We start from the raw sequence: 12,721 nt of genomic DNA, 5'->3' as shown, positions 1-12,721 counted from the left end.
TGTGCGTGGCCTGTGGCAATTGAGTAGTGTTTCAATCAATCAAAATATTGGGGGAGGGGCAAAACAGCCATATTAAATGTGTGGGACTGGGGAGGCTAAATGGGATATATAAAATGGAGGGGGTGGGAGGGTGCTGAAATGCCCATATTCACTTTGACGGCAGCAAATTTTCTGCTCTCCCTGTGTTTGCAACATAATGCAAATGCATCAGCAATTACTGCAAGTTACCAACCCCGTCATTGCTAAGCTTTGTCGTTCTGACCGTTGCCAGTGTAGTTATAGCCTTCTAGCTGTCGAGAAGAGATCTTGTATTGTTGAGTGATACTTCTCCGCACTTTTCACATTACACGACGTGCCTTGTGGAGTCTCCACCCTCTATATTCATATTCATGACGTATAAGGCAAATCTACAATCCTAAAGATGTTTTCACTCGGGCAACTACAGATTGAATCTATATATGTGTCCGAGTGGAAAGCTCTGCTGGATAAAAAAAAAATAATAATGCACCTTTCTGATGGTGTCGCAGATGACAGGGTTGCTTGACATCTCAATGGATCTGAACTAAAGTTTGAAGAGTTCTCACATCGTAATTTAAATTCGGATTTTACTCTGACACAGCTTAGACGTTTCCCAGGTCCCATGTGAGTAACTCATCCCGTTCATGTTCTCCATTTGCATTATGAAGTGCACAGGCAGGGTAGTACTACAAATTCAGGACTACACTAAAGCACACAACTGGACTGGCTTAACTAATCACACTCGTGAGACGTCGTATTTCTGTAACTGCAGTTCTGCAACGAGAACAGATTCATCGAAACTAACAATATCACAGTGCAAAGAAAATCCAGGCACCCGCAGTTCAGTTACCCAACCTATGGTGCTGCGGTTATGCACCTTCCCCAGCTGCTCCTCAGAGAGCATAGAGTCTATGGCTGGGTAAAATACAAAAAAGGGCATTCGCCTGAAGTAACGCACAGTCGATGTAAACAGCAGACAGTTGGGCAGGTTTTGCTGGGTTCAACACAGGGCATCAAAAACCTGTGAAAATGTGGACAATATTTGTTAATGATGACCTGACCAGGCAATGTGTGCTACGCATATGGCTTTCAGAGGTGAGCATTGCAGAAGTTCGGCCTCGACCGGGAGTGTTCGCGCGCGCAGAAAAATAAGCACAAGCTCGCGCGCGCGCTCCTCGCGTGGCAGTGGCGGGGGGGCTGTGCGATTCACTTGCGGGAGCGATAATTGCTACCATATGGTGGCGCTCGCTCCCGCAAGTAAATCGCCTCATGTGCAGGTGCTGCAATTGAAGGCAATGGAACGCGTGCACGTGTTTGGCTGAAAAGCCATGGCGACAGCAACAGGTCATTTTGCCTTAGCAGCGCAAGCTCGCTGCGTAGGCGAGACCTAAAATGGACATTCTTCACTTCACACCTTTGGAGGCCATCTTGGAGTGTATCAGCTCACTCTGCAACCTACATCCTGTTTGACTTTAAAACTTAAATGTCTGGTTTCCCATGAGTTACCTCTGCATCAATCCCCATTCTCCTTCACCCTAAACTACCGCCCGACTATCTGAGGATGAACTGCAGCTGGAAACTCTAATCTGCACTTGTGACCATCCTAGTCATCCCACCTCTCCCTGTTTTCATGTCATTCCTATTGTCCATGACAATCTCCACTGAATACATTATGCACCCCCGAATTTTACATTCTATCTTACCTGTTAAGGCTTTGTTTGCCAATTTCCTGACAACCTGTTGCCCTACAATGTGTTACTCATGCCCTTTCTATTTGCTTTCCAGCAAAGCAAATCGCATTTTGTTGGTTTGCACTAAGTGCGTTAAAAATTGTGAACAGTTGTCAATTCACTAGGCCCGAGTTTCCATGAAGAAAAGCACTCCTGAAGAAATTGCAACAGTTGTAAAGGATGTATGGGAATCGATGATTGGTCATCTACTAAATGGAAGAATTGACACTGATGATTATCTCAAGCTCCTTTTCAATGATGACATCCGAAAAAACGTCATCAATATGATGGTAACAAATGGGCGTTTTGTTGTTGGAAAGCCTGTTGATCAAGTTCTTATGCAAGTTAAATATTTTTTTTTTGCTTTCAAATCATTAATCATTATTATTAGTTTGCTACCATTAGAATCGCCAAGCAATTTTCATTTCTACTGCATTATGTGAAATCATACAAAATGTTGAACCCTGAAACCTTTCAAATTAATATATGTTCTCTATTTTACTAGCACATGACTTACGATTTAATAGGATCTCTATTCCATCCGTGCATGTTACGTTGTATGTATGTTACTAACTGTTGCAGCTGCTCACTTCATGCTTTATTGCTCACTTATATGCCTTACTTTTAGACTTCCTAAAACACCAGGTGAAGACAAGGAAATTGGACACCTGAGAAAAGAGGAAGAAGCTGCGGAATGATATCAACTGTAAGTTCAAATGACCAAAATCTATTTGCACCACATGCATCTCAGATAGTCATTCATGAACCGTTTGTTTTATAAACATTTCACTATTCAATCCATCAGAAGTGGCTGACTACTATACGGAGGAAGATGAACAACGTGTGACTTATAAGAAACATTCCCTGGACTGCATACTGTTAGTTTCTGAAAGCAACTATCTAAAATCTCAGTCTCCAACTGCAAGCAAGAGGTAATGCAAAAAAGCTTTTACTACCATGACTACACGTATTACTACTAATAAGTATTATATTCAGTAAAGTATATGATAAATGTTATCTGTATTTATATTTATTTAATTTAAGCTGGAAAATGTAGCAAGATTCCTTTCCTTCTACAATCCTGACACCATCGATTTAATGCGAAATAACATAGCCATTAGATGATTGTAAACAGTAACATTTCTTCTCATTGCACGTTCCCTATTCAAAAATCATGAATTTATTATGTTTCTTTACTATTGAATGGCCAACTCCTGTTATTCATGATGTCTTTCCTAATATTGATTAGAAATACAGAGTTAACAGAAGAAAAGATCACCCCTGGGCACAGCTTACTGATTTTCGAAAAGGCACAAGAAGACTTCCTCAAAGTGAATGAATAGCTAAATGCCAATCAGGGATTCTCCTTTCAGGATACACTGGTGGTATTGTATTATTTAGAGGCACTATTGCTCTTAAAGCATGTACAGAGTGTGTGTTGTGGAGTATTTCATGTATGTAAACAAAGACACTAAATGGAATCAGACAATGCATCTGCATTGAAGCCTACATGGTCACTCTGCATAAATGTAGAATATTAAAGTGCCAGATTACGACATTGGTGGTCCTCCCACAGGCCTCCATGGCAGCGCCTCATAGGAGACTGCCAAATCCATACCCACATCGCCCACCAGATTACAATTGTAATTCTTGGTAGGCAGGTGGTGCTGCAGAAGAGTCACGGCAGTGCCAGTCTAAAGGTTCACACGTAAGCCTCAGACAGGCACCGTCGCAGCACGTTCCAGCATGATTGAATGTTTACTCACCCAATACTACCAATTTAGATAATGCCATCACATCCTGATGTTGCTTTAAAGTCTGCTTATTTGAGCAGTAATCCGCTTGTGTAAATACTACAGAATGTGATCACTGTGCATCTTCATGCCGGTCTGTGACCTCATTACCATTTTTCTTGCAGTGGTTTGAACAAAATTTGCATCCTCTAAGTTGAATTTCAGACAACAAACAACGCACCTGCATGCCGCGTCCTCCTCTTGAAATTGTGCCCTTTAAAGAAGGAAACAATCTAATGGCAATTACTCTGGAAACCTCCGAGGTCACCACCCGGGGGGCAGATTTACAAGCCCCTTGCTCCTCTTTTACGCCCCTGTTGCGTCACTTTTGTGATGCAGCAGCGGCGCAAAAGATGTGCGATGGTGCGGGATATTTACAACGTGATGCATCTGGAAGTTGCGTCACGTTGTAAAGCCCTGCACCAGAAGGAGGGGTTCCTGCGCAGGGGGGCCGTTTCGGCACAGGAACGCCTCCTAAAAGTGTCTGTGTGAAATCTGAAAGATTTCACTTAGTCACTATTTAGCCCATGCTGCGTCAAAATCCTGCGCCTGCTTGAAGCAGGTGTAAGGATTGACGCAGCATTGACCAGATAGGGCCCCTCAAAGAATTGCTGGATCCTCGTCACGCTTGTGACGCAACTCCAGCAATGCGCTGCCTTTACGGCACAGATGCATCACGCATCTGTGCCATTTTTGCCCCATGGTGCGCCGCATTGTAAATGCGGCGCATCGATGGTGGCAGAGTTGCGACGCACAGTAACTGGCGCATCCCTGCTGATATGCAGGGAAGCGCCAGTTATTGTAAATCTGCCCCACAGTTTCTAAGACGCACCGCTAGTTGCACCTCTGCTGCCGCCCTGGGAAAGTACCAGTACTTCATAGGACCAAAGAAGTCCTGTTATACGGAAAGTGCCCGCCCTTCTCCAAAATATTGACTGGGAGAGTACAGCACTAACAAGTCCTGTAAACGATCAGTGCGTGCACAGCCTTTGGACTCCCAGGGAGGTGTAGCGCCTAGAACCGTGTCCTGGGCCACCCTGCTTCCAACGGTGAACATGGGAATTACACACACTCATGCACCTCCTCCGTACGCATGCTGGTCCCCCTGCCCCTGATTGCTAGAGGACTGCCAACACCCCTCTCCGCTCTGGTGATTGAGGGGTCCGATCCGGGCCCTGAGGGGACACTGAACCGGAGCTGCATGCCTCCCTGCCCAACTGTAACAACACCTCCCATTGCCCCCACCTCCTCTCCCATACCACCACCTGTGAAATACCAAGTAGGGGCCGAAGAGGGGGACGGAGCTTTCACTGATGCCAGGCTGCACTCTGTTAAAACAAGGTAGGAGGCGCAGACATGTCTTGTTGATGTAAAGAGTAGATTTATTCTTGTAGTAAATTACAGCCTTTCAGTTACAAGAAGATCTATAGCAAATCAGGTAGTCTCTGGTAATGCCCCACCAGGAGCAAGGTCCACTCTGCTCAGCCCATCACACCAACTGAATCTCACCACATACAAAGCAACCCCAACATTCCACGTGACATCGCAGGCTGAGCAGGCAGAGAGAGAACCACAATGGAGAGACTGAAATGGCAATAAGCACATTACAACACATCCCCCTTCTTAATAATCAAACAATCAAAGGAATGGAAGAAAAAGAGAATGTATAATATATAAAACCAAAACATCCCCTAAACATTCAAAAGAAAAAAGGAGAAGATGAGAATGCATTAATAAATACAACCAACACATCCCTCCCCTTTGATGATCATAAGCACAAAAAAAATGCATAGATGGAAACGCACTTACGACAGAAAGAAGACACAGTATCAACACAATATAATACCTCTTCTCCCTGAAAATGATCATAAACAAAAGAAATGCAAAACAAGGAAATACCTTCTTAAAAACCAATAAATCCAAAACCGCACACAATATCTAATGTGCCATACACAAAATCAGTAGAAAAACTGCAGTAAAACAAATCAAGCACAATACTAAACCAGCATGAACTGGGGCAAGACAGGGATCTACAACCCTAACTGCACAAATCCCAAAAACCAAGGGTAACAAGAGTGATAAGAGGAGTTAGACTACACTTGAGGTAACTCTCCACATGTGTACCCGTCACACACAGTCTGAGTAACGTATAAACATAACACCAAACAACCAAAACCTAGGGTATCCCTTAACCCCACGTGTGTAGCATGGACACCTAACATAAAGCAAGTCAAAAAACCAAAAAGTCAGGGTATCCTTTAACCCCACATAACTTAGGGTATCCTTTAACCCCACAAGTGCAATACTCACATCACACACAGTCTATATAGCAAGTGTACATAACACCAAGGAAATCAAAAACCTGGAATAACCTTAGACCCAAAATAACTGCAGGGTGTCCTTTAACCCATGACACACCAAAGACAGACTGCTCTGGCATCCCAAACAGACAACAAAGAAACATTCATGCAAACCAAACAGTCACCCAAAAGCAAAACGCGAAAGAAACAAAGCAAAAAGTGACCTTCCAAAATTACGAAAACATAAAGCAATGGACACACCACCCACAAAAGATACAACCCAAGAAGCATACGGTAAACATCAGTTCTCATCCACTTTCAATTAAGAACTACAACAAAATAAACTGAAATAAATAAGGTAGTCAACGCCGTTATACGGGTATGGAGGGAGTTGTTCACAGAATTCACTGCTGTTGTTCACCGAGGTCTCTCCAAGCAAAACACATTGTCAAAATCCAAAATGTGGCGGCAAAGTACACCTTGTCTGATATACGAACTGTCTCACTGGAGGTCATGGAAAATCCTTGTCATTTTGTAGTGAAAGCCAGAACTCGATCTATGCTCTCGAGCCATTTTACTATAGATGGAGAGATACGCACAAAGCATTTGTAAGATAAATAGTATTTCGGATATTTTAACGTGAAGTCCTTCTCCTGACGTGTTACAGTTGACTATATCCATATCCATAACATATGCTGCAGTATACTAATTCAGATGCTGGAACATAGCTGTCAATAAAAAAAAAAAACTTAGCTGCTTCCTGTCAAAAATAAGATCACTGCTAACGTTGTGCCGGTAACTAAGGATACTCAAAATGGTGGCTTGTGTGCACGATGTCATTAAAGCCCATGACATCACACGCATGACTCACAGCGAACCAGAGAGTCCAGAATGGCCAACTGTAAGCGTAGTGAAAACGGAGCAGCGTAAGAAACGCTTCTGTAATATCTTGTTGAGAAGGTTCTATTGCGCTTAGGCTCACCAATACCCTCAGAAGATTCTGTGACGTCATTAGTTACTAACTGAGGCGGTAGGAGAAAGACGAATCCACTCGGCAACTATCAACCGTCATTTAATGGAAAGAAGCAGGTAAGACTTCATTTTTGCCATAGTTCAGCGAAAATTTCTCCCAAAATTAAAGTAGATATGACATCAGCACCACTCAGTGGCTGGAATCAAGTACTACTATCTCTGAGGCTCGATTTATGCCTCCGGACAAAGACAAACCAAGTAACAGGCAATTTAGATAACTTCACGCTGACGGAAGAAACTGACAGCAAGCATTAAATACAGTTACTCCTTAAAGAAACAGATTCTAAGTCCAGCACAGCCCAGCTCACTCTTCATGGCATTAAACCATGAACGAAAACTGAGTTAATGGGCCGCACTGTGCGCCACACTCCTCACAGCCGCTCTATGACATATCGTACTACTCCAGCAGCACAGCAGATCACAAGGAGGCAACTTTGCCCCTTTTTTTTTAAAAGAAAACAGCTAAAACCTCCAACACTGCTGCTATATTTCTCCGATCCTGACACTTCAAATGCTTGAGGCTTCACAGTAGACAGTGTCTCACTTGGTTAAAATGGGAAGAAACTGACACAAAGTGTTGAGGGCGACCGTTGATAGGGTCACTGGTGGGGCATATGGGGTGCTTAGTGTCATCCATTTTACATACTTGAAATCTTTAAGTCTTTAAGTCTTTGAGTACCAAAACTTTAAATCCTTTTTAAAATCGCCTCTTCATCTAGTTAATCAGCTTCACTTACTTCAGTTTAAAAAGACAAGTCAGGTAGCTCAATGGGTTCTTTGAATCGTCGCCAGTGTTAAAACGAGGTAGGAGGTGGAGACATGTCTTGTTGATGTAAAGAGTAGATTTATTCTTGTAGTAAATTACAGCCTTTCAGTTGCAAGAAGATCTATAGCAAATCAGGTAGTCTCTGGTAATGCCCCACCAGGAGCAAGTTCCACTCTGCTCAGCCCATCACACCAACTGAATCTCACCACATACAAAGCAACCCCAACATTCTACGTGACATCATCGCAGGCTGAGCAGGCAGAGAGAGAACCACAATGAAGAGACTGAAATGGCCATAAGCACATTACAACACACTCCTATTTGGAGTGGCTGCCGGGCGGTGATTTGGGGAGGGGGAGTGGCAGGGTGGGGGGGTAGTAATGTATGGATTATGGAGCTTTACAGGTAAGTAAACACATACATAAATTAAACAAATGTCATTGTGTGCACTGCATGGCATTTGGGGATGCAGTGCGGGTGCAACAAAAGTCATTTTATTTATTTAAATGTTTACTTACCTGTAATCCTCTGTAATCCATAGATTACTACCCCCACCCTGCCCCTCCCCAGATCACCATCTGGCAGCTCCTCCCACAGTAAGGCCTCGGAGTACAAGGATCCTGTCAGAAGGAGAGACCAGCACAGCTCAGACCAGAAAAGAAGGACACAAACCCCGGAGCGGCGCTCCTTGAGGAGGCCACCTGCACCATCTACAGGAAGCTGTTAACGGCCCCTTTGACCTTGAAATGCGGACACAGTTTCTGCCTGTCCTGTTCCAGCATCTACAAGGACAGTGGAGACGATGGTGCCCAGAGATGCCATGAACTATTTGATCAAGATATAGAAATGTCTGAGAACAGCAGACTAACAGACCTTTCACATTATCTAAAGATACTCAATATACCAGCGGCAAATCTGTGCAGAAAGCATAGGGACAAGCTCAATTGTATTTGTTAATTCGACTGTGCAGTGATGTGTGCGACCTGTGGGTCCACAGAACACAGAGCACCTTGCAAAGACCACAGAAGAAGCGGAGCTGGAATGCAAGGTAAGAGTACTGGAGTCAGAAGGGGTCGGTACCGTTCAAGGATTGACTGCCCACCAATCAAGGGACCACAAGAGGACCTTGTTTCACAGTGGTAGTATTTTTGTTTTGTTAGAATTTAGTTTTAAGCAGCTGCACAGAATCCAGTTGGTAACCTCCCCTTACAGCCAGAGGAACGCTGGAAGTACCGACGGACAGAGCGGTGCTTCAATTACCTGAGCTGTGAGCCAGGTGGGGTGAGGCAGTACTCTCCTGCACAATATGCTGGGAGAATGATCCTTCATTAGTACCCAGGTGAAAGATTTCCTTTTTCTATATAATTTTCTAACACACCACTAGCAGTAGCGATACAGGTCCTGAGGAATGCAGTGGATACCTCTGTGATCCAAAAATCTGCTGAAACATGTCATGTCGACCAACCTGTTGGTAGCTATTAGGTGAAACTACCAATTTCGCTCGTTTTAAATTCTTAGAAACACTGAGGTCTTTAATAAATAATTTTTCCTCATAGTTATCTAATTTTAATATCACTATCCTGCACTTTTTGCACTTTTACACACACCCTCGCACTGCTTTTCAGAAGCTCCCGGTGACCCGGTTATACCATCACTGGTCCTTATGCTGTCCCAATTGACCATACCAAAATACTATCCTTCATGGTTAGAAGGAACCCATATGATGAAAAGGGCGCCAAGGAAGAGCTACTGATGGGTATTTTTCAATAACCACGAATGATGTACCCTGTCTAGTGGACTATTGCCACTGATTCTCACACATAGTCGTTTTCTCCAGAAAATTCAGTCCTTTGACCCTCCACTATTATTTGTATTTTGTCCAGAATACATGGTCATCCAATCCTTGGCCCCCCTGCTGAGCGCACAGATCAAAGGTCATGTATTCTACTTGCATTTGTGATTCTATTTAAATGTGTGTGGAGGAGTTTAAGATTTGTTAATTTATGGCCAAGGTAAAAGTGAAAGCAAATGCGGTGCTTAGAGGCGAGGGGGTGCACTGTGTGGAGGAGACACAAGGAAGTGCTTTAAGGAGCAAGTGAAAAGAGGATATTGAAGAGCAAAGAGGTGAGTTGTTAAATATACAGTTCAGGGAGGTGTGGAGAGAAAGAGGGCTTATTTGTATAAACTGGTTTCAGGAAGTGCAGCGTGTGCTCTCGGAGAAAGGGTGGTGCTCAGTCTCGGCCCGCACATGATCTCCCGACATTTCACTTTAGAACATATAAATTCAGGAATAGAAGGCATTTTGGGATAGCAGAATGTGTAAGGGAACTTCACAACAAGAATACAAACATCACTGCACCAGTTTGTTTCCTCCTGTCTCTTCGGTGGGGAGTATTACGCCTCTGAACGCACCCCTCTCGCTGTCTCCACCTAAACTGGCCCTGGCAGTGCCCCCTCACCAAGGTTAATTTGAGGGGTTCGCTATCGAGAGAGTTGCACCATAAAGCTGAGTGTGCGTGGCCTGTGGCAATTGAGTAGTGTTTCAATCAATCCAAATATTTGGGGAGGGGCAAAACAGCCATATTAAATGTGTGGGACTGGGAGGCTAAATGGGCTATATAAAATGGGGGGGTGCGAGGGTGCTGAAACGCCCATATTCACTTTGACGGCAGCAAATTTTCTGCTCTCCCTGTGTTTGCAACATAATGCAAATGCATCAGCAATTACTGCAAGTTACCAACCCCGTCATTGCTAAGCTTTGTCGTTCTGACCCTTGCCAGTGTAGTTACAGCCTTCTAGCTGTCGAGAAGAGAACATGTATTGTTGCGTGACATTTCACCATGCTTTTTACATTAGACGACGTGCCTTGTGGAGTCTCCACCCTCTATATTCATATTCATGACGTATAAGGCAAATCTAAAATCCTACAGATTTTTTCACTCTGGCAACTACAGATTGAATCTATATATCTGTCCGAGTGGACAGCTCTGCTGGATAAAGAAAAAAATATTAATGCACCTTTCTGATGGTGTCGCAGATGTAAATTTAAATGTAAATGTAAATGTATTGCGATTTATATAGCGCACGTATCACCCGAAGGCATCAAGGCGCTTGCCTTGGGAACCCGTCCTGGTATTCCCCTGTGAGATAACCCCAGCAGGGTATCCACAAGGTGAAAGCCAGGCATCCCGCCGCGAGGGGCTGTAGTGGAGATTAAGCAAGCTATTGCCCAGAGTCGCAGAGTGTGAACCCGTGAGTCGAGTAGGCACTGGAACGAGAATTATCAAGTCCGTGGAATTTTTGAGCCCAAGATCCGCCGAGGTGGGGAATTGAACCCTGGTCCAGGACCAATCTCAGCTTCCGGGTCTGCTGCCTCTAACCCCTGAGCCACACTTCTCCACCTGGACATCTCAATGGATTTGAACTAAAGTTTGAAGAGTTCTCACATCATAATTTAAATTCGGATTTTACTCTGACACAGCTTAGACGTTTTCCAGGTCCCATGTGAGTAACTCATCCCGTTCATGTTCTCCATTTGCATTATGAAATGCACAGGCAAGGTAGCACTACAAATTCAGGACTAAACTAAAGCACACAACTGGACTGGTTTAACTAATCACACTCGTGAGACGTCGGATTTCTGTAACTACAGTCCTGTAACCAGTACGTATTCATCGAACCTAACAATATCACAGTGCAAAGAAAAACCGGGCACCCGCAGTTCAGTTACCCAACCTATGGTGCTGCGGTTATGCACCTTCCCCAGCTGCTCCTCAGAGAGCGTCGAGTCTATGGCTGGGTAAACTACAAAAAAGGGCATTCGCCTGAAGTAACGCACGGTCGATGAAAACAGCAGACAGTTGGGCAGCTTTTGCTGGGTTTAACACAGGGCATCAAAAACCCGTGAAAATGTGGACAGTATTTGTTAATGATGACCTGACCAGGCAATGTGTGCTACGCATATGGCTTTCAGAGGTGAGCATTGCAGAAGTTCGGCCGCGATCCGGAGTGTGCGCGTTCAGAAAAATAAGCAAAAGCGTGCGCACCTCGCGTGGCAGCGGGGGGGGGGGGGGGGGGGGGAAGGGCTGTGCGATTCACTTGCGGGAGCGGTAATTGCTAGCATATGGTGGCGCCCGCTCCTACAAGTAAAACGCCTCACGTGCAGGCGCTGCCACTGAAGGCAATGGAACGTGTGCATGTGTTTGGCTGAAAAGCCATGGCAACCGCAATAGGTCATTTTGCCTAAGCAGCGCATGCGCGCTACGTAGGAGAGACCTAAAATGGACATTCTTCACTCCACACCTTTGGATGCCATCTTGGAGTGTAGCTGCTCACTCTACAACCTATATCCTGTTTGACTTTAAAACTTAAATGTCAGGGTGTGGCCAAAATGGCGAACCGATCGGACGCAGGTCTCAGTGGTTCCCTGCCCCGATCTCCCCTGGAGCCCCTTACAGTGCAGCCTGAGCCCCCCAAGCACCACTTACCTCGGCTGCCCAGTGACTACAGTCGACTGTTGCCCCCGGAGTGTTGTCGCTGGGTCGGCGCGGCCCCCGGGACTGCTTTGGAGGCGAGGGGCTGCTCGGCCGCGACTTCTGAAATGGCGGCCGGTCCGGAGCTGTGACCTGCCTTGCACCGGCCTCCGATCATCGACAGGGCCTTTCTGCCACCGGTGTATCCTGCGCGGAGGCCCTACTGATCGCGGCCCTGGGTCCAGGGCCGACGCAGAGCACTGATCGCTGCCATCACGACTCGGCCGGCGGTGTGAGGAGGAGTCGGCCGGGAGTCGCGAAAATTGAGGCCCCGGTCCCGGGCCTGTCCAGGTGACGCAGCCGAAGCCCATATCACAGCCTGGCCTGATCGTCCCCAGTGTGCGGAAGCGGTGCCCGGAGCACACCATTTACATCGCGACACTCCTGGCGACTTGAGGTGGAGCCGGCCGGGAGTCGCGAAACTGTAGGCCCGGGCTTCGGGCCTGGGCGACTGGAGGGACAGGAAGGAAAGCAGCGCGGAGTCCAGGGTGGCTCTTGAGGAGGCTGTAGCAGGAGCCGGCTGCCGTGACCCCCCAGCGGCGTGCGGCGG

At 45.7% G+C, this 12,721-nt stretch overlaps 1 protein-coding gene across 1 annotated transcript in view; it reads left to right on the top strand.

The window, feature by feature from the left end:
• LOC147696912 (uncharacterized) overlaps positions 1-12,721 on the top strand; it is a 232,242-nt gene that overhangs the window by 81,568 nt on the left and 137,953 nt on the right. The window lies entirely within an intron of this gene.

This window comes from Lissotriton vulgaris, chromosome 8 (genome assembly GCF_964263255.1).
Source record: "Lissotriton vulgaris chromosome 8, aLisVul1.2, whole genome shotgun sequence".
Classification (NCBI taxonomy): Eukaryota; Metazoa; Chordata; class Amphibia; order Caudata; family Salamandridae; genus Lissotriton; species Lissotriton vulgaris.
Note: the sequence above shows the minus strand (reverse complement) of the source record. Positions and strands in the feature narration are given on the sequence as shown.